Consider the following 25,240-nt stretch of genomic DNA (forward strand, 5'->3'; position numbering starts at 1 on the left):
ATTTATGTACGCCACCATCACTACCATTGAAATAGCCCAAATAAACAGGTTTTTGTGACCCTAGGCTATGACCTCTTCGGCCTAGGGGCCCGAAACTCACCAGTCATGTTCCCCCTAAGGGTCCCTACAATGCTAGAAAATTTGGTACTGCTGAGCCATTGCCCTTTGAAAAGATGTGAGATTTTGGAAAAGGAAATAGGAGGCAATGAAATCCTATGGGGGATTTTACCAATTTTGGACCCCTGTAACTCTGGTTTGCAGAGATGTAGGGACCCCATCTTTGGAATCCAAGTCTAACAATATGTCTTCTACCTGCATGAGACATTTCGTGAGATTCAGACTTTGCTAACGGCCATGGCTGAGATTTATGTACGCCACCATCACTACTACCATTGAAATAGCCCAAATAAACAGGTTTTTGTGACCCTAGGCTATGACCTCATCGGCCTAGGGGCCCGAAACTCACCAGTCATGTTCCCCCTAAGGGTCCCTACAATGCTAGAAAATTTGGTACTGCTGAGCCATTGCCCTTTGAAAAGATGTGAGATTTTGGAAAGTGAAATAGGGAGGCAATGAAATCCTATGGGGGATTTTACCAATTTTGGACCCCTGTAACTCTGGTTTGCAGAGATGTAGGGACCCCATCTTTGGAATCCAAGTCTAACAATATGTCTTCTACCTGCATGAGACATTTCGTGAGATTCAGACTTTGCTAACGGCCATTGCTGCGATTTATGTACGTCACCATCACTACCATTGAAATAGCCCAAATAAACAGGTTTTTGTGACCCTAGGCTATGACCTCTTTGGCCTAGGGGCCCGAAACTCACCAGTCATGTTCCCCCTAAGGGTCCCTACAATGCTAGAAAATTTGCCACTGCTGAGTAATTGCCCTTTGAAAAGATGTGAGATTTTGGAACTGTAAATAGGAGGCCCAATGAAAGCCTATGGGTGATTTTACCAAATTTGGAGCCCTGTAACTCTGGTTTGCAGAGATGTAGGGAACCCATCTTTGGAGCCCAAGTCTAACAAAATGTCTTCTACCTGCATGAGACATTTCGTGAGATTCAGACGTTGCTAACGGCCATTGCTGCGATTTATGTACGTCAGACTCGCCACCATTGAAATTGCCCAAATAAACAGGTTTTGTGACCCTAGGCTATGACCTCTTCGGCCTAGGACTGCATTGAACGTGACCCACGCATTGTGCGCATTCTGGACAACACCAATTACTGGGTTTATACCCTTCTGGATCCACGGTACAAACACAATGTTCCAAAACTGCTTGAAGAAAGAGCCAGACAGGTCAAAATGGAAGAATACCAGCAGGCCCTTGTGGAGACTTTAGAGAGGAGATTGACATCCTCCCCCTCCTCTAGCCAGTTGTACGCCGACAGACTGACTTCCGCAAACCCAGGACGACCAGGAGGGCAGCAAACAACACAAGCCGCAGCTAGTGCTCAAAAGGGAATGGTATCGGCAGTGTCCTTGGAGTGGGAAAATTTTCTGACACCCATGCAGCAGCACACAGAACAGCAAGCGTGCAGATCCACCTCCAACACCGATCGCCTGGAGAAGATGGTCAAGGACTACATGTCAGATGGCGTAGCTGTGTTGAACAATCCATCTGCACCCTTCAACTATTGGGTATCGAAGCTAGACACCTGGCACAAACTGGCAATGTACGCAATAGAGGTGCTGGCTTGCCCGGCAGCCAGCGTTATGTCGGAACGCTGTTTCAGTGCTGCCGGAGGCATCGTCACAGATCGGCGGCGTATCCGCCTCTCCACAGAAAATGCAGACCGTCTGACTCAAATTAAAATGAATCAATCCTGGATTGGAAACGACTACGCAACACTCCCGGACCCCAACCAAGTAACATGAACAATGAACATCTGTGATGGGTTAGCGTTTCCAGGTCCCTGTTTATTGAACCTCTCATCTGTATTACATTTATGACTGCATGGCGACAAAATGCAAATTGCTATCCGCACGCTTCTTGTCCTCATGCAAGGCCTGGGTTGTTGTGTCTCAAAGCGTGGCCTTCTCCTCCTGCGCCACCCTCCTCCTGTTCCATCACGTGTGCTGCTGCTGGGTTAGCGTTACCGGTCCCTTTTCCTGGAACCTCTTATATGTATTACATTTATGACTGCATGCCGACAAAAAGCATGTTACCTGTGCAAAGGAAACAGACATTTCCCGCATTTAAAAGACAGTTTTCCCTTTGAAACTTTAAAATCGATTTTCTCAAAAACTATAAGCTCTTTTTGCTAAAATTTTTTTCCTCTTGTACCCACTCCCAAGGTGCACATACCCTGTAAATTTGGGGTATGTAGCATGTAAGGAGGCTTTACAAAGCACAAAAGTTCGGGTCCCCATTGACTTCCATTATGTTCGGAGTTCGGGTCGAACACCCGAACATCGCGGCCATGTTCGGCCTGTTCGACCCGAACCCGAACATCTAGATGTTCGCCCAACACTAACTACGTTTATGTCACTAACTGTCCTTCAGAGGAGCTCAGAATCCAACCATAGTCATAATCTAAAGCCTGAGACAGACCATGCAATTTTTACTTCAGTTCCTATTTAAGTCAGAAGATCGGACTTAAAATGACTCTGTAAAGAAAAAAAACCCTCGGGGGGTACTTAGCTCGGGAAAGGGAAGCCCCAGGGTCCCAATGAGGCTTCCTCCTCCTGTGTAACTTCAGGGAATCCAGCGCTGTCTCCCAGTGGCGTAGCTACAAACCTCTGGGCCCCGATGCGGAATCTGGATGTGGGCCCCCCGGCAACAACAGCCCCCCCTCCCCCAGCAACACCCGACGCACACACATACAGTATCCGAATCCCTATAGCCAGCTATAGGTCCCCCCAGTATAGGTAGCCAGGCATAGGTAAGCCAATATAGTTGCCCCCTGTATAGGTTAGCCAGGTAGGTGCCTCCAGCATAGGTAGCCAGTATAGTTGCCCCCAGTATAGGTTAGATAGGCAGGCACCACCAGTATAAGTTAGATAGATAGGTGCCCCCAGTACAGGTTAGCTAGGTGGGTGCCTCTAATATAGGTAGCCAGAATAGTTGCCCCCAGCATAGGTTAGATAGGTAGGTGCCCCCAGTATAGGTTAGTTAGGTAGGTACCTCCAATATAGGTAGCCAGTATAGTTGCCACCTGTATAGGCTAGCTAGGTGCCCCGAATACAGGTTAGATAAGTAAGTGCTCCCAGTATAGGTTAGATAGGTAGGTGCCCCCCAGTATAGGTTAGATAAGGTAGCTGCCCCCCAGTATAGGTTAGATGAGGTAGGTGCCCCCCAGTATAAGGTTAGATGAGGTAGGTGCCCCCCAGTATAAGGTTAGATGAGGTAGGTGCCCCCCCCCCCCCAGTATAGGTTAGATTAGGTAGCTGCCTCCCAGTATAGGTAGGTGCCCCCCAGTATAGGTTATATTAGGTAGGTGCCCCCCCCCCCAGTATAGGTTAGATTAGGTAGGTGCCCCCCATTATAGGTTAGATTAGGTAGGTGCCCCCCAGTATAGGTTAGATTAGGTAGCTGCCCCCCAGGATAGATTAGGTAGCTGCCCCCCAGTATAAGGTTAGATTAGGTAGGTGCCCCCCAGTATAGGTTAAATTAGGTAGGTGCCCCCCAGTATAGGTTAGATTAGGTAGGTGCCCTCCAGTATAGGTTAGATTAGGTAGGTACCCCCCAGGATAGGTTAGATTAGGTAGCTGCCCCCAGGATAGATTAGGTAGCTGCCCCCCAGGATAGATTAGGTAGCTGCCCCCCAGGATAGGTTAAAGTAGGTAGCTGCCCCCCAGGATAGGTTAGAGTAGGCAGCTGCCCCCCAGGATAGGTTAGAGTAGGTAGCTGCCCTCCAGGATAGGTTAGGTAGTTGCCCCCCAGGATAGGTTAGGTAGCTGCCCCCCAGGATAGATTAGGTAGCTGCCCCCCTGGATAGGCTAGATTAGGTAGCTGCCCCCCCCACCCCAGGATAGGTTAGGTAGGTAGCTGCCCCCCCCCCAGGATAGGTTAGGTAGGTAGCTGACCCCCAGGATAGATTAGGTAGCTGCCCCCCAGGATAGATTAGGTAGGTAGCTGCCCCCCAGGATAGGTTAGGTAGGTAGCTGCCCCCCAGGATAGGTTAGGTAGCTGCCCCCCAGGATAGATTATGTAGCTGCCCCCCAGGATAGATTAGGTAGCTGCCCCCCCAGGATAGATTAGGTAGCTGCCCCCCCAGGATAGGTTAGATTAGGTAGCTGCCCCCCAGGATAGGTTAGATTAGGTAGCTGCCCCCCTCCCCCAGGATAGGTTAGGTAGGTAGCTGCCCCCCCAGGATAGGTTAGGTAGGTAGCTGTCCCCCCAGGATAGGTTAGGTAGGTAGCTGCCCCCCCCCCCCCCCCAGGATAGATTCGGTAGCTGCCCCCCCCCCTCCCAGGATAGGTTAGGTAGGTAGCTGCCCCCCAGGATAGATTAGGTAGGTAGCTACCCCCAGGATAGGGTAGGTAGGTAGGTGCCCCCCCCCATAATGGAGGGGGGAGCTGCAGCCACGGGGAGGGCAGCCCGACCTCTCCCTCCCTTCCTCTCCTCTGGGCCCCCCACTCTCAGATGCAGAGTGAGCACACACGGAAGCGCTGTAGGCAGAACTCACCTCCGTCCCTGGTTCCAATCGCCGCTGATCTCCTCCCGCTCTGTACAGATGCTGATACACACACTGCTTCCTGTTTAGCTAGAAGCAGTGTGTGTATCAGCTTCTATGCAGAGAGGAGATCAGCGGCGATTGGAACACAGGGAGGTGAGTTCTGCCTACAGCGCTTCCGTGCGTGCTCACTCTGCATCTGAGGGGGGGCCCCGGGGAAAGGAAGGGAGGGAGAGGTCGGGCTGCCCTCCCCGCGGCTGCGGCTCCCCCTCCCAATAGCGCGCAAGGCGACCGTTGCGACCGCGGGCCCTACGCCACTGCTGGCTCCCCCGGATCCGCCCCCGACAAGCTTGACAAGGCTTGATTTATTTACCTCTCCGGGATCCAGTGCAGTAGAGGTTCTTCGTTCAGGCTAGGCGGAAATAGCCTAGCCCGATTGGACTCACGCCTGCCAGTAGAGTGGATCGATCAGGTTCGGCTATATCCGGCTTAACCCGAATGAAGAGGGGCTAGTGCACCTGTGCAGGATTGTGGTAGATATTTACCTCACCACACTTCGGAGGACCCTGGCACTTGAACGGAGGGGGAAAGCTTCGTTAGGATCCAGAGGCTGTCCTCTCCCAGGGTAAGTATCCCCAGAGGGATTTCTTTTATTACAGATTCTCTTTAAAGGAAACCAGAGCTGACCAATAATAAAAGTTTTATACATGCCTAAGGCTTCCTCCAGTCCCATCCACACAGATCGCTCCCACGCCGCTGTCCTCAGCCTCCTCCTGCATCGGTACTGGGTCCCGTAACTTCAGCCAGTCACGGCCAGTCTGCACAAGAGAAGTGCGCCCTCTACTTATCTCTCTGACGACTGCTGAAGAGATACGTAAAGAGTAGAGATGGCTTAAACCTCCGATTTTAGGTTTGCGAACCTCGAACGTGAACGTCCGAAAAAGTTCGGGTTTGCGTAAACTTTCGAACCGCTAATAGACTTCAATGGGGAGGCGAACTTTGAAAACTACAAACATTTATGCTGGCCACAAAAGGGATGGAAAAGATGTTTCAAGGGGTCTTAACACCTGGAGGGGGGCATGGCGGAGTGGGATAGACGCCAAAAGTCCATGGGAAAAATCCGGATTTGACGTACAGCAGCGTTTTAAAGGGAAGGTCCAAGCAAAAAAAAAAAAATGAGTTTCACTTACCTGGGGCTTCTACCAGCCCCATGCAGCCATCCTGTGCCCTGGTAGTCACTCACTGCTGCTCCAGTCCCCCGCTGGCAGCTTTCTGACCTCGGAGGTCAGGGCCGAATTGCGTACATTTTTACACATTTCCGCTAGTGCAGGAACATTAACACATACATTTTTACGCGTTAGTGGTGCAACGCGTACATTTTTGTTCCTGCACTAGCTGGAATGCGTAAAAATGTATGCAATGTGGCCCTGACCTCCGAGGTCAGAAAGCTGCCAGTGGGGGACTGGAGCAGCAGTGAGTGACTACGAGGGCACAGGATGGCTACATGGGGCTGGTAGAAGCCCCAGGTAAGTGAAACTCATTTTTTTTTTTAGCTTGGACCTTCCCTTTAAGGGCAGAAAACACATTGCATGGTAAATTGGAGGCCTAAAGTGCTTTAAAACATCTTGCATGTGTATACATCAATCAGGTAGTGTAATTAGTGTAATGCTTCACACTGACAGACCAAACTCACTGTGTAACACACCGCAAACAGCTGTTTGTGTAGTGACGGCCATGCTGCGCACCATGGCCAGAGTGCAGGCGATGTTGGTTTTCAAGCAACAACAGTGACTGAGTGTCCAGCTGATCAAATTTGGTCTGTCCACAATGAAGCAATGACCTTGTTATCTTGGGTGTGCTCCCCCCCCCCCCCGAGACACTCATATGGCCGGCGGTCATTGCTTCATTGTGATACGCAAGCCAATTTACCGCTGCAAGGTAACGATCACGAAGGGGAATTGACACATGTATATGCCTTTTGTTTTGTTGTTGCAGCCACAGTGCAGCCAGAAAAATTAGGCAGGCATGTACACGCACCAGAAAAATTATTATAGCGGCCGCTGTTAGCAGTGGCCTTAAAAATTCAGGGATCCACCTGGAGTCCTGGACCCTGTTGGTGGTGGCGGAGAAGACAGTCAAGCTGCAGGCAGAGATGCGGTGTGGGGACCAACTTAGTCTTGGTACAGACAGTCACACGGTGTGCAGGTAGAGATGCTGTGTGTGGGGACTGTCTTCGGGCAGGCCTGATCGTGCTTTGCAGACCAGGCATCCATGGTCAGATGGACCCTTGACCCAACGCTGTGTGCCAGAGATGACACCACTTGCCTTTCAACATCTTGGTACAGTTTGGGTATCGCCTTTTTTGAGAAATAATTGTGTGATGGTATCTTACACTGCGGTGTGTGGCTTTGCTTTTGTGTGCTGCTTTTCCTCAGGTGGTCATCCCATTGCAGTTTATGCTTTGTAATCATGTGCCTTCATAAGGTAGTTGTCCCTACGCGGGTCTTGGTCTTTCCACGGTGGCAGAGAGTACAGATGGCATTGCTCTCATCTGAAACAGACACACAAAAAAATTTCCACACTGCTGAGCCATGGGATGATGGCACTTTGGTGATGGCTCCCAACGGAGTGTTAAGTGGGGTGCCAGAATCAGAGCAGGAGGAGGAAGATATGTCACGCTTCCATGCGGAAGCGGAGGGAGATGAGGTGTTCTGTGTTAAATAGTCAACTACGTCCTGACAATATTGGGGGTTGATGGCACGTGCCTTCTTCTGAACACTGTACTTTGGTCGACGACAGCCGCACGAAATCACGACAGCGCCATCTCGAACAGACCTGCCGGGTTGCCTTCCTCTGGCTTTGCTTCTTGTTTTGTCCATATTGGGGGGTATGAAGTGAAAAGGTATGCACTGACTTGACTAATACGATGTGAGGTGCAGTGAAAAGGTTGCAGTGACTGCTGGTACAACTATGTGTGGTTACACAGGTACCGTGAACAGGTATGCAGTGACTGGTATCAATATAATGTGCAGCTGTCACACACACAGATACCGTGAACAGGTATGCAGTGATTATTATTACAAATGTGCAGCTGTCACACACACAGGTACCGTGAACAGGTATGCAGTGACTGGTATATAATATAACACTGCGTGCTGTCATGCAGGTGCACTGAACAGGTATGCAGTGACTGGTATCAATACAATGTGCAGCTGCCTGTCACACACAGGTACCCTGAACAGGTATGCAGTGACTGGTATTACAAATATGCAGCTGTCCCACACAGGTGCAGTGAAAGTGTAGTCACTGAATGTGCTGGGCCTTGCTCAGTATCAATTAGCATGGGCCAGCTGCGACTGACAGCAGGGCTGTATATGCAAGTGTCAGTGGGCCACACAAAAAAAAAAAACACATCAAAAGAACATTAGCTCTCAAAAGAGCTGTTGAGGGGTGCTTTTTAGCAATAAGAATCAGCAAGGAGCAAGCTAACAAGCCTAACAAGAGCCTAACTAAGCTTTCCCTATGTCTACAGCAGGTTCCTCTCCCTTCTCTAATTACTGCAGCCAGACCGAGTGAGGGAAATGGCCGACGGAGCTGCCTTATATAAGGGGGGTGGGCTCCAGGAGGGAGTGTAGCCTGATTGGCTGCCCTGGGTCTGGTGACTGTGATAATTGTAGAGGGTCAAAGTTGAGCCTAATGATGTAGTATAGGAGGCGGGTCGAAATCGCATATAATTCACGGTTCACTGCGAACGCGAACCAGCGATGTTCGCGCAAATCGGTTCGCGGTCGAACCGTTCGGGCCATCTCAAGTAAAGAGTGCACTTCTCTTGTGTCAGACTGGCTGCGACTGGCTGAAGTTACGGGACTCGGTACTGGAGGAGGAGAAGGCTGAGGATGGCAGCGTGGGAGCGATCTGTGCGCATGGGGATGGAGTCCTAGGTATGTAAAAAACTTTTATTATTCATCAGCTCAGTCCAAAGAAGTGGTATTAGCTGCCAGCTTACTTTTTATTAACCTCTAAGTTAGCCAATTTGTATCATCCTGATTCAAAACTTCTTGCTTCTATAAATCAAGAAATTGACAATCTATCCTATATCTTTCAATTTAACAAAAACATTGACAGAAAAATATGCCGCTCTTGATCTACTTTTATAGAAAAAAAACAGGAAATATGATCAGATTTCGAAACGAATTAAAAAAAAACATTTTTTTTGCACAATCAATTGCTATTATTGCATTGCTTTAAAATTGATACAACCTTTATTGTACCATCTTACCACTTTTATGTAATAGGAGGGACTTTTCAAAGTATGAATTCAAATTATATTCATTCTGTTTACCCTTCTAAAATATAGATTTGGTAATTTCATTCATTTCGATATTAAAGCGGAATATAACCCTGCATTTCAACTTTGCTCTAAAACATTATTTACAGTATATTATATGCAACCAGCATTTTTTTTTTACTAGACCAGCATTGGAAGGGTTACACAGGGCTTTAAAGTTCCTTTAGATTTCTGCAGACGCATCCGAAGCTGAAATAGATACATTTTGTTTACATAAATGTATCTAAGTGTGGAATGTGACTCACTCTCTCTGACTGAGAAGGAGCTGGAGGACAGCCAAAGAGTGTGTAACATTTATCACTTGTTACATTCTATGTAGTTAAATGTATCTTTCTGAACTTCTGCATATCTCTCCACGGAACTTTAAACCTGTGTTTAACCCTTCCAATGCTGGTCTAGTAAAAAAAAAAATGCTGGTTGCATATAATATGCTGTAAATAATGTTTTAGAGCAAAGTTGAAATGCAGGGTTATATTCCGCTTTAACTAGTTAACAGCTAAGGGTTTTTTCCCCTTTAGAACCAGAGCAATTTTCACCTTTCAGTGTACATTCGCCAATAACTTTATCACTACTAATCGCAACAAAATGATCTATACCTTGTTTATTTCATCACCAATTAGGCTTTCTTTGGATGGTACATTATGCTAAGAATTATTTTTTTCTGAATGCATTGTAATAGGAAAAATAAGAAAAAAATGGAAACATTTATTTTTTTCTCCATTTTCAGCCGTTATAGTTTTAAAATTATATGCTACCGTAATGAAAACCTACATATTTTATTTGCCTATTTGTCCTGGTTATTACAGCGTTTAAATTATGTCCCTATCACAATGTATGGTGACAATATTTTATTTGCAAATAATGGTGTATTTTTTTACTTTTGCATCCATCACTTTTTACAAACCCTGTTTCCAAAATCCCCGCCCCCCCCCCTTCCCCCCAAAATATACACTCTTGACATACATATTAAAAATGTTTAGTCCCTAAGTTAACTATTTATGTGATTATTTTATTTCCCCTTTCTTTTGTAATCAATGTTTTTTATTTTGGTAACTGTGGGAGGGGAGGTGACCCTGGTATTCATTGATATTGGGCACTTAGGGCCCATTCACACTAGAAATCGCTAAATGCAAATGCTGAGCGATTTTCTAGAGTTTTCCAGCGTTTTTTACTAGAGATTTTCCAGCGATTTGTCACTGTACAGAAAAAGTTTTTTCAGCGATTAGCGTTTTGCGATTTCTAGTTCAATAAGCTGTGTCTGTCTTCCATAAACAGGAAATGACATCTGCGCAGGAAAAAAAGAGGTGTTTTGTGTGTAAACTGCAAGGTTTGATGGGTAAAATCACTGGAAAAACTCTGTTGAGTGTGAACAGGCCAGCGCTTCCAGAGTGATTTACCAGCGCTCCTATACTTAACATTGAAATGCTAATCGCTCAGAAAATGCTGCAGGCAATGCGTTTGCATTTAAGCAAGTTGCAAATCGCTTAGATGAGAACACTTCCATATACATTTCATTGTACAAGCGTTTTTCAAAATGCTAGCGATTTTCAGTGATGCTGAAATCGCTTGTAAAGCACACAAGTGTGAATGGGCCCTTAGATCAGTGAATGGGAACTGTGTTTCTGTTCACTGATCTGTACTGCACTGGATACAGTTGGCATTAGGATAGCATGAGGGGTACAGGTATGTGCAATACCTGTATATGCATTTTCACCTTGGAATTCCTTTAAAGAGAATCTGTACTGTAAAATTCTTACAATAAAAAGCATACCATTCTATTCATTATGTTCTCTTGGGCCCCTCTGTGCTGTTTCTGCCACTCCCTGCTGCAATCCTTGTAATTGCCAGTTTTAGGCAGTGTTTACAAACAAAAGACATGGCACGTGATAGGCTGAGAGAAGCTCAGTCTGTGACTTACACAGAGCCTGCAGGGGGCGTGGAGAGGGTGTGTATAGCTTCTAGCCTATCACAAGTAGAGCAGCACATCCCCGCCTGAGTGCCTGAGTCAGACAAAGCCGTCAGAGGAAAGAAGATTAGATCATATAACAGAGATAATACAGCCACTGTGCAACTAGGAAAGGCTGCAGTAAGACAGACCACATTAGAACATGTATAGGAACTTATAGGATAGAAGAAATAAGGCTGACAATTTTGTTACATAGTCTCTTTAAGGCGTGTACTGTAGGAGGGAAATGTTTAGAATTAGGCAATGCAACAAGGTTGGATCAGGCACAGATTGTTGGTTAGTTAGTGTTAAGGCATCTGAAAACAGTCATGACTCACAACACCTAATTTCCAGTACTGAAAAGAGTTTTATTTCCAAATGTTAAAGCCTACTCCTTTGACTTGAGGGTTTCTCAAACAACTCTTCAAAAGAACAAAAACAATTTATTTTTCAAGCGTCAAAATGTTGTTCCTTGTGCTTTTTTCTTTTCATAAATAAATTAGTGGGGTACACCGAGAACAAAGTGTATAAAAAAACGAGCGAGGGTAACGGTTGTCCTCTGGAAGAAATCTTCTAGGTCACTGTATAATTACTTGTATCACTCCAGCTCTCCGGAAGCTGAAGAGCAATTCTCTCAAGTGAAGAAAATGTGTATTGTCCATAGAACGAGGGTTTTGCCGAACACATTGTTTTATTGTATTTGAGTATTGTTATTCTGTGAGTATTAGTACAGTAAGATAGTACATGAAGAAATATGACCTGAAGGAGCACACATTAAAGCGTTAAAGCAAAATTAAAGGTGTTAAAGAGACACTGAAGTGAAAAAAAAATGATGATATTATGATTTGTATGTGTAGTACAGCTAAGAAAAAAAACATTAAGATCAGATACATCAGTGTAATTGTTTCCAGTGCAGGAAGAGTTGAGAAACTCCAGTTGTTATCTCTATGCAAAAAAGCTGTTAAGCTCTCCAACTAACTTAGTCATGGAGAGGGCTGTTATCTGACTTTTATTATCTCAACTGTAAGTGAACTGTTTACTTTTCCTCTGCCAGAGGAGAGTTCATTACTTCACAGACTGCTCTGAAAGACTCATTTTGAATGCTGAGTGTTGTGTAATCTGCACATATTATAGAGTGATGCAGTGTTAGAAAAAACACCATAAACCTGAAAATAAAAATATGAGAATATTTTCTTTGCTGCTAATGTTCTAGTAATTATTCATAGTACACAACCAATTCATTATATCATATATTTTTTTTCGCTTCAGTGTCTCTTTAAAGCAAAACTGAAGCTATTGTAAAAAAGAAAAGTCAGAGATACTCTCCTATGGAGAAGGCTCTAGATCCTATTGAGCCTTCCCGTCCCTCTCTTGGGGTCCTTGTCCCAGCACTGTCCTTTGTTCAAATTTGCCACCTCCAGGAGCCCTGGCAGCTCCGTACTGTGTGAGTGCGCGCATATGCATGTGCAGTATGGAGCCACACATCTTTGGAACCAGCGGTGGACAGAGCTTCGGAAGCCTTCCGAGGATCTTTGAAGGTATATTCAACCAATTGGTCGAATAACTTCAAGGGGGGTGGCCATGCCTGAACGAGGACACTGGGATGGCTCTATGAGATCTAGAGCCTTCCCTCTCCATGGAGTATCAGACTTTTTTCCCTCATAGTCACTTTGGTTTTCCTTAAAGGGAATGTTTAAGGTAGTGTAAAAAAACAAAATCTACTTACTGGGGCCTTCCTCCAGCCCCTGGCAGCTGTCCTGTACCCTCGCTGCAGCTCCCAGCCGGTGGCCCGGGGGTCCTCTGCGCAGTGCACTCCAGATGACGTCAGCGCAACCACGAGTGGTTCTCGCGCAGGCGCAGTAGATGCTGACAAGATCACACAAACACCTTTGTGTCCTCTTTTAATCATTTATTGATGTGTTTTTGAAAAGCAACCCTTCACCCCACCTCAGTAAGGGTAGCCAAGCACCAATTTGCCGAGCTTGGGAACGGTGGGGATTTGGCCGCCAATAGGGCATCACAGGGGAAAGAAGTGTATGGGGCGCTCCTGCCATGTATTACCGTCTTCTTGCTACTTCCCAGTTGCAGCCATACCTGTGCATGAAGATGAGCACAGCAGCAATCTTTTATCGCTGGTAGTGGTAGAGGCGAGGAGGACACAGGAGGCCTTTGGAGGATCCAGAGGCTTCCCCCTTCTTAAGTAAGTATTTCTATATTTTTTTTTTGCAACTTTCAGCTCACATTCACTTTCATTAAAATAATTACATTGGATAATAAACTATTGAATTTCAGGGTAGCCGTACAAAAAGCCGTAATCTCATTCCTGTGACCAAAGATGCACTTTAAAGGGACACCGAGCAGTGCAGAAACTATGGAAAGATGCATATCATTTTAAAGCTCTCTTTCTCCTCTTTCCAATGATATATAAACCACCGCCCTACGCCTTTTAGTTTTCGCTATTTTCGCGATTGAAATTGCCGCGGCTGCGATTTCGATCGCGAATATAGAGAAAACTAAAAGGCGTAGAACGACGATTTAGGTGTCGCCAGAAAGAGGAGAAAGAGAGCTTTAAAATGATACCCATCTTTCCATAGTTACATTGTATTACACAGGGCGACTTTTTTCTCAAAGTCAGCAGCTCCATTCAGCAGAAAAAGTCGCCCTGTGTAATACAATGTAACTATGGAAAGATGGGTATCATTTTAAAGCTCTCTTTCTCCTCTCTCTGGCGACACCTAAATCGTCGTTCTACGCCTTTTAGTTTTCTCTATATTCGCGATTGAAAATGATATGCATCTTTCCATAGTTTCTGCACTGCTCGGAGTCCCTTTAAGCTCTTGGCTATAACAGACTCTGGTAGAGTGGAAGAGAAATGAAAACTGCTTTATGCTGGGAATACACGATGCGTTTTTGCGTTCGTTTTTGCCGTCGTTTTCGCTTTCGATCGATTCTACTCTCGATTCACTGCTCGATTCCCCTCTCGATTCCTTATCTTTTCTTATCAATTACATTCACTTGAATGAGGAGAATCGAAACGAAAGTAGAATCGACCAGATCCAACAGGTTGGAATTTATCTATCGAACCCATCTATCTAAAGTAAAAACTTAACGTGTATTCCCAGCATTAGATTTGGGTGAACACACAACAGCTGTCCTAAAGGGAGATGAAAGTGGAGCTTTACAACTAATGGGAAACGTGACAGTCACAGATATTGATTTAGCAACATGCTGTGACCCTACAATAAATCAATGCCCTACTTAGCAGCATCTCCTAATTCAGGCCTCCACCTCATTTAGCAGCAGTGGTTAAAATCTGCATTGTGAATTTCCTGTATCGCTGCTTACTGTGCAGTGTGATTTTATTTCAGCAGAGTGGAGGATGCAGGATAAGGGCTCATAGACACAAGCTTAGCAGATGAACCTGGAGCTTTTTGATGAATCAGGTAAAAAGGGCGTAAGAGCCCTTACGGAAGAAAGGAAGCCACCATAGGCGCCTATAATAAAAACCGCGATTAGAAAAGGGAAATTTGGGTGCGTGGTGGCGGCGACTATCTGGCTCCACCCGGTGCTTCTACTTTTGTCCTGGCATCCAATTAGCTGCAAGTATTGAACATTTCCTGGCACCCAAATGTAACATTTTAGCTGCATCGCAATATTGCGACTTTAAAGAGAACCCGAGGTGGGTTTGAAGAATATTATCTGCATACAGAGGCTGGATCTGCTTATACAGCCCAGCCTCTGTTGCTATCCCAAACCCCCCTAAGGTCCCCCTGCACTCTGCAATCCCTCATAAATCACAGCCACGCTGCTGACAAACAGCTTGTCAGAGCTGGCTGTGTTTATCTCTATAGTGTCAGTCTGCTGCTCTCCCCGCCTCCTGCAGAACTCCGGTCCCCGCCTGCATCCCTTCCCTCCCTGCTGATTGGAGGGAAGGGACGGGGGCAGGGACCGGAGCTATGCAGGAGGTGGGGGAGCAGCTGAGACTGACACTACAGATGTAAACACAGCCTCACAGCATGGCTGTGATTTATGAGGGATTGCAGAGTGCAGGGGGACCTTAGGGGGGTTTGGGATAGCAACAGAGGGTGGGCTGTATAGGCAGATCCAGCCTCTGTATGCAGATAACATTCTTTAAACACACCTCAGGTTCTCTTTAAGTTAGGTTAGGAGAGGGGATAGGGTTAGTTACCACGGGGGGTTAGGTACCACAGGGGGATTAGGGTTAGTCACCACCTGGGGAAGGTCTTAGGTTTAGCCACCACCAGGGCGGTCTTAGGGTTTGGCATCAGTAGTGGGAGGGGTTGTATGTGAGAATATGGTTAGGCTTAGCTATAGTAAAATATCGGTAAACATTACCGATATTTTACTATGGAATCCAGCAGTAAAATATCGCTAATTGCAGAGATATTCTACTAGCGGCAATCCCCTGCGCCCTTTTTTTCCAGGTGCCTTAATTTCATGTATGCGCTTTTTGATATCCAAGTCCACCTAGAGAATTCTCAGGCAGGTTCTTTGTTTTTCATGACAGGTTCCTTTAAAAGATTCATCTTCAGATGATGATAAAATTACAGCTGCAATGCTATTGGCTACCACCAGCGACATTGTTATTTTCCTGTCATCCATCATCTTTTTATAAATGATGCTCTGTTTATTTAGCGGCGGTGTTTATGAATATTCACCAGGCACTTACATCCCCCTGACACTTCCTGCAACGCTGTGTAAATTTCATTCCCTAGTAAAAATATTTATTTTGCATTATACGGCTGTTGATAAACTTTATGAGGATCGTTTGTCATATTACTTTAAGTCATTACGGGAAGAATGAAATGCATTAAAGTGGAACTCTGGATGACCTCCAAACATGCAACTGTAGAAGGATTGACTGTAATTAAATTTGCGAGTGAATTCATACTTAATGTGGACCTGAGCGCTTGCACAGGACAGAAGGAAAACATAGATAAATGCACCCTGTATGTATTTAGAGAGGTTAGCCTGTCTAATTTCCCCACATCTGTAATTTGATCTCTCAGGTATGTCAGCTGGCTTACTGGGCAGAGCAGTTAATTTGTAAACACAGGATGTTAACCCAATGTCTGCTTCCAATGCGACAAAAACCCTGATGTTGTCCACCCTAATATTTCATGTGCTCCCCAGTGCACTCTATTCATTAGCTGTCCCCGGCCTCCACCTGTCCTCTGCTTGCTTTGGGTTCCCTCCGTCATCCATACACACGGCCCACGTGGTTGCCTAGTAAGGGCGCGCGTGTGATGTCACGCCTGTGTATGGATGGTGGAGGAAACCCGGAGCAAGCGGAGGACAAGCAGAGGCCGCGGACAGGTAATGTATAGAGTGCACTGGGCACCAGGGGGGACAGCGTTGGATGGACAGCGTTTGGTCGGGGAGGCAGCGTATGCAGCGTCACAGTGCCAATTCCTGATCGATTTCAGCATGGAATTGTTCGGGAATCAGCCTGCGGTTTATAGGTAGCTGGCAGATCTCTGTCTAAACAGATTGGATCAGAGAGAGATTTGTCTCTTGGTTGAATCTGCCCATCAGTGCTAGATTTTATGAGTACCTTACTGCAGCCAAATCGATCAGCAGGGCTGCTAGGCAACTGCTATTGTGAAAAAATATATATATATATATGGCGGCCTCCACATACCTCTCACTACAGTTGTCCTTTAACCTCTGGGAGGAATGTCTACTCTTCTGGGTAACAGGGCGAGCTCATTCTGGTAGGGTTGTGGAATATAATTATACATGTGTTTTTCAGTGGAGGAATTTATATACAGGACAGTGGCGTAGCAATAGGGAGTGCAGAGGCTGCGGCCGTACTGGGGCCTTTGGGCCAGAAGGGCCCTCACCCAACCAAAGTATTAGCTCTCTATAGATCCTGTGCTGGTAATAATCACTTCTATAGATGTTTTGAATTTTAGTTTCCATTAACAAACTGTTCCCCATCCCCTTCTTGCACCTCTGACACTTTGATTGTCCTTGGCAGGTCTGGGGGCTTGGCAGGTTTGTTTGTGTCAATTGTTATGTAAAAAGTGCTTGGGGGACCCCCAATGTAAACTACACCACAGATACAGTGTATCCAGGGCCGGTCCTAGACTTTTTGCTGCCTGTGGAAAACTGGCAAAATCTGTGAAAGATGCACTTGCTGCAAAAAGAAAGTAAACTAGCATCAGCAGGACTTTTCAAACTTCCTGCTGAACTGCTGTCGTACATCTAGAACATTTGGCGTTTTCCACAAACACAGGCCAGATTCACTCTTGCTTAGATTAGAGAATAAATGCCCCTATGTCTCCTACACATATAGGATTCTGTTCAGAATATATCACGGACCAGCTATGACGATATCCATCCTTCTCTGTGCTGTTTCACAGGCTGTGTGGCGTTTTCCTATCATTGTATGAGGGTGAAGGGAAAGCGTGGGAGAGCTTTGTGCTGAGGTCAGTGTAGGGATGTTCACAAGTCTCACACAAGCCAGAAGTCATTTCCTGACCACTCAATGCATCCTGACAATGCCTGCCTCTCTGCAAGCAGGGATATAGCTATACAGACCCCACATCCCAATTTTTGATGGGACCACATAAATAAAAAAATCCCTAAAAAGGGTTCTGTGCTCACATTATTCTCTAGCTCCCTGCCACATTAAACTGACAATGTTTGCACCAAGACATAAGGCCACATTCTCATATTCTACATAAAATACATTGCTAGCAGTTCACTATCAACTGGCAGTCATGCAAAAAAACAAAAACAAAAAAACAAATCAAATACACAGTGGCGTAGTTAAAGAGACTCCGTAACAAAAATTGCATCCTGTTTTTTATCATCCTACAAGTTCCAAAAGCTATTCTAATGTGTTCTGGCTTACTGCAGCACTTTCTGCTATCACAGTCTCTGTAATAAATCAATGTATCTTTCCCCTGTCAGACTTGTCGGCTTGTGTCTGGAAGGCTGCCAAGTTCTTCAGCGTTGTGGTTCTGCTATGCACTCCCCCCTCAGGGGGGAAAGAAACACACAAATGATCTCTTGAGATTCAAAAGGAAGGCTGTATACAGCCTGCTTGTGTATGGATGTATTTTCTATGTGTGGACATACTGTACATCAACCTACTTCCTGTTTTGGTGGCCATTTTGTTTGTTTATAAACAAACTTTTTAAAGCTGTTTTTAACCACTTTTAATGCGGCGGGGAGCGGCGAAATTGTGACAGAGGGGAATAGGAGATGTCCCCTAACGCACTGGTATGTTTACTTTTGTGCGATTTTAACAATACAGATTCTCTTTAAGAAGCTGTGGGCCCCAGTGCAAGTTTTACATTGGGGCCCCCCTAAGCACATAGCTCCCAACTGTCCCTCTTCCGGAGGGACAGTCCCTCTTTGGGAGCCCTGTCCCTCTGTCCCTCTTTGGGAGCCCTGTCCCTCTGTCCCTCTTTCCTCCTCATTTGTCCCTCTTTCAGGACTTTGTCCCGCTTTCTTTGTAAATATATATATTTCTCTACTAAAAATGTGTTTGATTGACTCTAAACTTATTCCCATCCTTTCAATTGATATATTACTAATTTTAAAATGTTAATATGAAGGAAAATAAACCAGGATAGAAAGGACCAGTGTGTTTTGAATTATTAAACAACATATTTTTCTTATGAAATCTTTATGGTATGCCTGACAAGGGGTGTGACAGGGAGCATGATTAGGGGTGTCACAGGGGTGTGGCTTACGTGTCCCTCTTTCTCATCTCAATAAGTTGGGAGGTATGCAAGCACTCTATACATAACAATTGATACGGCACATCAAAACCAATCAAGGACAACCACAATGTCAGAGATGCAAGAAGGGGTTAAGAAACAGTCTGTTAATGATTACCACTATTCAAAGCATCAGTAGAAGTGATTTTTATCAGCACAGTACCAATAAAGAGCTAATACTGTAATTGAGGGCGGACCCTCAGGGACCCTCTGGCCCAAGGGCCCCAATGCGATTGCAACCTCTGCACCCCCTATTGCTATGTCACTGCAAATACACACACATACAATGAAGACCTTCCCTGCCGCAAGGGCATGTGAAGCAATGCACCGGAAGTATCCAAATTGCTGCAATGCCAAAGCAAAAGCTGCAGCGCATGACCGCATGATCCGTGCCTACTGCACAGATTATGAAGTAGTGCAAGTCAATGGGTGAGGCAGGCAGTGCGCATGGCCGGAGCGAGATGCAAGTCGGCGCGCATGCATGGACCAAGGGGAATCCCAGTGATGTATGTCCTGCCCAGCAGGGAGTGCGTCACTAGCCAGGGGTTTGGCGAGAAACACGTGGGCCAGACTGTTGGCTGACCTTAGCGATGAGACACGTGGTCTGGCCTGCGAACCACACACCAGCCGCAGGGGCTCACGGACCTGGAAACCTCCACGCTTGCCCACCAATGCGGCCCAGACAGACCTAGTATGCCACCACAGATCGGGACATCTCTAGCTGATCCCCCATGCCGCCCCGTGCTAGGCCACAAGTTAGGGATTCAATTAGAAGCAGCTGTGCCACCCCAGTTAACCGCGGCAGCCACCAGCCCCAAATGGAACCCACACCACTTTGGCCCACAGCAATCACTGGTGGTCTACTCATCCAGTCACAGAACATCATGGCTGGCTGAGCAATGCAGCCTCCATATGCAATTCCTCTCGGCAAGGTGGGTCGCCCACACTCCTGCCGCAGGTCACCGTGGCTTCCATCAGCCCCAAAAGCCAGCTAGGATCCACAGAAATGGGGGACAGCCAGAGCCACCAAGTGCCAGAACCACTGGGACACCAGACGCTGAACAGAACTTCTAGACGCAACCACATGGCCCTCCCACCCTCTGACTAAAGGCCACTATGCACATAGGCCCACTATACACCACCAGATGGAAACTAAGAAGCCTATCGGATGCCATGGTTGACAGGCTGGGTGTGCCCTGGACATTGGCCCGACACAACGCCAGGTGCTGCCAGTGACACTGAAGTATGGCAGCTGCAGCCTTCTGGCTCCCTATCTTTTTGCCTCTGTTCCTTTTATTTGTTTATGTTGCATTATTCTTACACTGTGTCTATGCCTACCCTATATGTATTCTACTGGACCTATCTTGTTTTTACTATACCATCACTGGCCCTGCATGTGCCAAACCCAATTCTGGATATAACTCTGTTGTACTTGGCAAAATTAATCTGATTCTGATATGCCCTTCGCGTATATGTAAAGAAATTGGTCAAAACTAAAAATCAGCTGAATCTGTGCAATGGATCCTATTTCATAAATGGGTTCTGTGTATTTATGAATCTGGACAGTGCAGTATGCCTGATGTTTGTTTTTACTATTCCAAATTTCCTTAGAAAGGCAAAATACGGAAAGGCAGTGTGTAAACAGTCAGGAAACTGTGGCCTGGAAGCAGGAAGTTTTCTTCTACGTAGGGGAAGCCTATTTGTAAAGGCAAAGGGCTTTTTCAGGACTGATCAAAGTCCAGCTCCAGCCCCACACATTATCCAAGTCTCAGATGGGCACTGATCAGCAGGAATCAAAGACATGATTATTATTTGGAAAATGTTTAAGCAGCAGAAGCCTCATCTGGCACAGAGTGCAACATTTGGAATTTATTTATTAAGCTATCAGATGGTATTTTTAGTATTCACTTACCATAGTTCATATTTTCATTAAAGTAAATGGGACTCATTTAAAAAAAAAAGAAACCAGATACTTGCCTAAGGTGTCGGAAGGCTCTCGGTCCAAATGAGCTTTCCCTCTCATCTCCTGGTGCTCTTATTCAGGCGGCAGCTCCTCCATTCAAACCCCCTGCTGCGGCAGACTTCGGAAGTCTTTGGGAGCCGAGTCCTCCCGAAGACAGGCGGCTCCATACTGCGCACGCGAGAGTGCATGATAGGTGACGCTTGCGCGTGCGCAGTATGGAGTGGCCCGTGTTTGGGAGCACTCGGAAAGTATCCGATCTGACACAAGGGCAACAGAGTGTTACTGCAAGCACCATGCTAAACGCACAGTTTTGGGGGAAATGTGAGTCTAAGGGCGACACACGTAGTGTAAATGACGGAGTGTGTCTCGGCGGGAATCCCAGTGACATACTTCCTGTCCAGCAAGGAAGTACGTCACTGAGCGGGGTTGGCACTATGCATATGAGCCTATCGGTGCACTCTGCGGCATTGGTCATATGTTTGTCATTTTTTGCGTTGCGGTGGGACAACTACATAGCTCCCAACTGTCCTTCTTTTGGAGGGACAGTCCCTCTTTGGGAGCCCTGTGCCTCTTTTCTCCTCATTTGTCTCTCTTTCAGGACTTTGTCCCTCTTTCTATGATAATATATATATTTCTCTACTAAAAAATGTGTTTGCACCGAAGAAGTTTGCAATTATATTGCACCCAACTATAGCATCTATACTAAGGAAACGTTGAAACCTTCAATTATTTTTGAGTCTTATTTTGCCATTTACCTTTTATATTCTCATTTTTATTTTTGGACACAACCTTATCCCCTTTTTCTGTATGTATGTTTTTGTGTGCATGAGATTTGTAAGCTGGGTGTGACGACGCTGCAGCGCCTTACAGATGTTGTATATACAGCACCAGGGAAAGTATGTTTTTATGCTATTTTAATAAATGTTCATTTGTTCATATGCAAAGATTTGTATTGAATTATTACTATAACTATTGAGGTTGAAGTGCAGATTAATAAAAACTGCTTATCATTTACTTTCTTGACAATTGAGAGGCTACCCTTGTCTCTTTAATCTGCAGCTAATATAAGTGTCAATTGGTCGCAGAGATCGTGAATCATTCACTGTTTCTCAAAAAAAGTCTATAAAGGAAACATGCAGATTCTTTCTGGGCTGATCCCCCCCCCCCCCCCCCTCTGCACCATGTTGTGCCGCAAAGTACAGTATCACGCCAGCGTGAGTAGATTGTGGGGTGGAGTGACGACCACCTTGCATGGATGGGTTGCCTGTTCACACTGTAAAAAGGTAGAGATCCCCTCCCCCCCCACACACACAGCATGGAAAGATCACCCATGCCCGCAACACCCACCCCGCCCCGCCACACAGTTGATGGAAAAGTAAGTGCTGGCGGAGCTGGGGGGGAAGGCGATTATCTCATAATAGGATTGGAAATACCGCTAATTATAATTATATAACTGTTATGCTATTTAGGCTTCATTTGTTACATGCTAATAGCAGTTCCCATTAAGGTCGGGGTCTTAAACTCGCGGCCCGCGGGCCATTTGCGGCCCTCGATACAATATTTTGTGGCAAAAGCTTCCTTATAGTTTGCTTCAGTGCTCCCAAGTAATCCGCCGCATCCCCGCCGCTAAACGAGGGCTGCAGAGCCCCCAAATCGCCCGTGGGGGCAATCCGCCGGCATTTCCTGGAAGGGGCAGAGCTTTCAGCATCAGCTCTGTCCCTCCTGACGTCAATCGCGGCGCATCGCCGCCTCTGCCCGCCCCTCACTCTTCCTTCACAGAGAGGGCCGGGGAGAGGCGAACTATAAGGTAAAATATGCAAAACATTTCGCTTCAGTGTGAATTTGATTTTGAAATAAAAATCAACGCAAGGGACTGGGGGGGCGGTGCGAAGCTGCTGATTGACTTTTTTCGTGAAATCCCTTATGCGGCCCAGCCTCATCCTGACTTTGCCTCCTGCGGCCCCCAGGTAAATTGAGTTTGAGACCCCTGCATTAAGGTGTTAAAATGACCATCCATCCATTTTTAATGGAACAGGCAGTTGTCTATAAAAATCCTATGAAGCATAGTGTGCTAAAAATAGCTATGTGGTGCCCCCTGCTGCAAGTGTTACTCCAGACTCTCCAGACATTTGCCTGGTTTGTCTATGCCTAAAAATGGCCTTGAACGAGTCAGACATAAATTTCTCGACTAATAGCCAAGGATATATGGTAAAAACAATGCCAGACTTCAAACAATACATATATCCTGAAGGCTGTCATAAGTTTTATGTTTTAGTATGGTCACTATAGGTTGCCCCCATGATAAGGGTGCTGTATCATCTTCACTATCTGTACCCCAATCCAAAGATACAGTACACATATGAGCTTGGCTTGGTGGATGGAGTATGCATGTATACTGTAGGTCTACTATAAGGAATCATGATTAACACATCTGACAAGCATCTGTAATCTGTATTTAGTTAAGTCCTATCTGCAGTTCCCACTGTGTAGGGGGTGCTGAGTTTAACACGCTGGAGTAAAAAGGCAAACAGGAAGAAACTAAGTTCCTGTATACGGCATTTGCAGGATAAGGCTGCCTTTAGAAACAAAAGTAAGCTCAGGAAACAAAAATGCCGAAAAGTAAACAGGCAAGTCAAAGTAATGCAGCCTTATAAGCAGAAAGAATTTCTAAAACACATTTCTGATACAACTATTGCAAACTCCCTTTCCATTTTCTTTTGGAACCAAGATAGAATATGATAAGGGTATTGCTTACCAATTGAGGTAAGAAGAACACACAGACGGCTGGTATGGTTTAAAACTGGATGTCTCTATTGTCGAAAAATGATAAAATACTAGATATAAGCCCGCCCGCGGATACGCCTGTCCCCTGCACTGGGCCTCCTCTGCTGTCCCAAGTCCGTCCGCATGCCGCGTATGCACGCTGGGCAAAACGCACGGACACAGGGACACAAGAGGACGCAGAAACACAGGGATTATTATATAGGATTAAAAAAACATATATTACTTAACCACTTAAGCCTATTTGGATAAGATAGGTGTTGCTAAAGGCAAATTGGATGAGTAGTCAAGTCCAGTGTTTAAGCGGCGGTGCACGCGCATGTGCGTGTGACCGCTACTAGGAGCGTGTATTTCCGTGTCAGCAATTCGGGAAAGGAACCAAGACTTCCCCTAATCAATCGCAGTGCCTGTAATGAATGGACATGACCCTGATGCTCCAGAAGCTTCTATTATCCTTTTTGAGCCCACTTCTGCTCACCGGGACCTCCTTCTTCTTCACAGCCAGAGGCTTAACCAATGCTCCAGAGGCTTTCCCTGATGTCCCCAACCTGCAGGGACTCTCTTCCTCTTCGCAGCTGCACTATCCTCCCTGCATGAGCATGGCCACACTGTGCTGCTGCACGGATGGCTGTACATTCACAGTAGCACAGAGCTGCTCATGCATGAGACACTTCTCAGCACGGAGATAGACGGAAATAGCCGATCTCTGTCGGATCCACTCTACTACGCAGACATAGGAGACTTGCGCCTGCGCAGTAGAGTGGACCGACAGCGATCGGCTATGTCCGCCTATCTCCGAGCGGAGAGCCAATACTGCACCTGCGCTGGAGCCGGGAAGGTAAATATTTACATCCCCGCTGTTTGGAGGGGCACAGCAAGACCGCCGTGGGACACAGGAGGACAGGGGAAGCCTCCATAGGATCCGGGGGCTTCCCCCGCCTGAGGTGAGTACCCCCCCAGTGGAACTTTTTCTCATTACAGGTTTTCTTTAAATTGATATATTACTAATTTTAAAATGTTAATATGAAGAAAAATGAACCAGGATAGAAAGGACCAGTGTGATTAGAATTGTAAAACAACATATTTTGCTTATTAAATCTTTATGGTATGTGTGACTAGGGGTGTGATGGGGGCGTGATCAGGGGTGAGGCAGGGGCGTGGCTTAAGTGTCCCTCTTTCTCATGCTAAAAAGTTGGGAGGTATGCGCTCGTTTGGCTGCACTAGGCAGCCAGACGAGATATGCTGACAGAAGATTAGCATGCACCAGTAGCTTTCAAACGAAAAATTTAGTTTAAAGCTGCTTATGGGTTAAATGTCAAGTCTGTTTCCATTATGTTCAAGTTTGCCCGTTGCATTTCCCATACATACCTCCCAACTTTTTGAGATGAGAAAGAGGGACACTTAAGCCACACCCCTGCCACACCCCTGATCATGCCCCCATCACAACCCCCCAGTCATGCATCCCATAGAGATTTCATAAGAAAAATATGTGGTTTTATAATTCAAACCACACTGGTCCTTTCTATCCTGGTTCATGTTGCTTCATATTAACATTTTAAAATTAGTAATATATTATTATTATTCTATTTATATAGCGCCAACATCTTCCGTAGAGCTGTACATAGTACAAACAAATAATGGGGAACAAATATACATAAGAACTACAAGACACTGTACAGTCATGACATTGAATAGTAGAAATACAAATACATACATAGTTGATGTGTAGTTGGTACATGTGCATATGTTAAAATTACAGCAGTATGAGAAACACTAGGAGGAGGTCCCTGCCCTTGCGAGCTGACAATCTAGAAAATATCAATT

General features: G+C 45.9%; 1 protein-coding gene across 6 annotated transcripts in view; it reads left to right on the forward strand.

Moving 5' to 3' along the window:
- MITF (melanocyte inducing transcription factor) overlaps window positions 1-25,240 on the forward strand; it is a 645,672-nt gene that overhangs the window by 152,184 nt on the left and 468,248 nt on the right. The gene's annotated exons all lie outside the window — the stretch shown is intronic.

This window comes from Hyperolius riggenbachi, chromosome 9 (assembly GCF_040937935.1).
Source record: "Hyperolius riggenbachi isolate aHypRig1 chromosome 9, aHypRig1.pri, whole genome shotgun sequence".
Classification (NCBI taxonomy): domain Eukaryota; kingdom Metazoa; phylum Chordata; class Amphibia; order Anura; family Hyperoliidae; genus Hyperolius; species Hyperolius riggenbachi.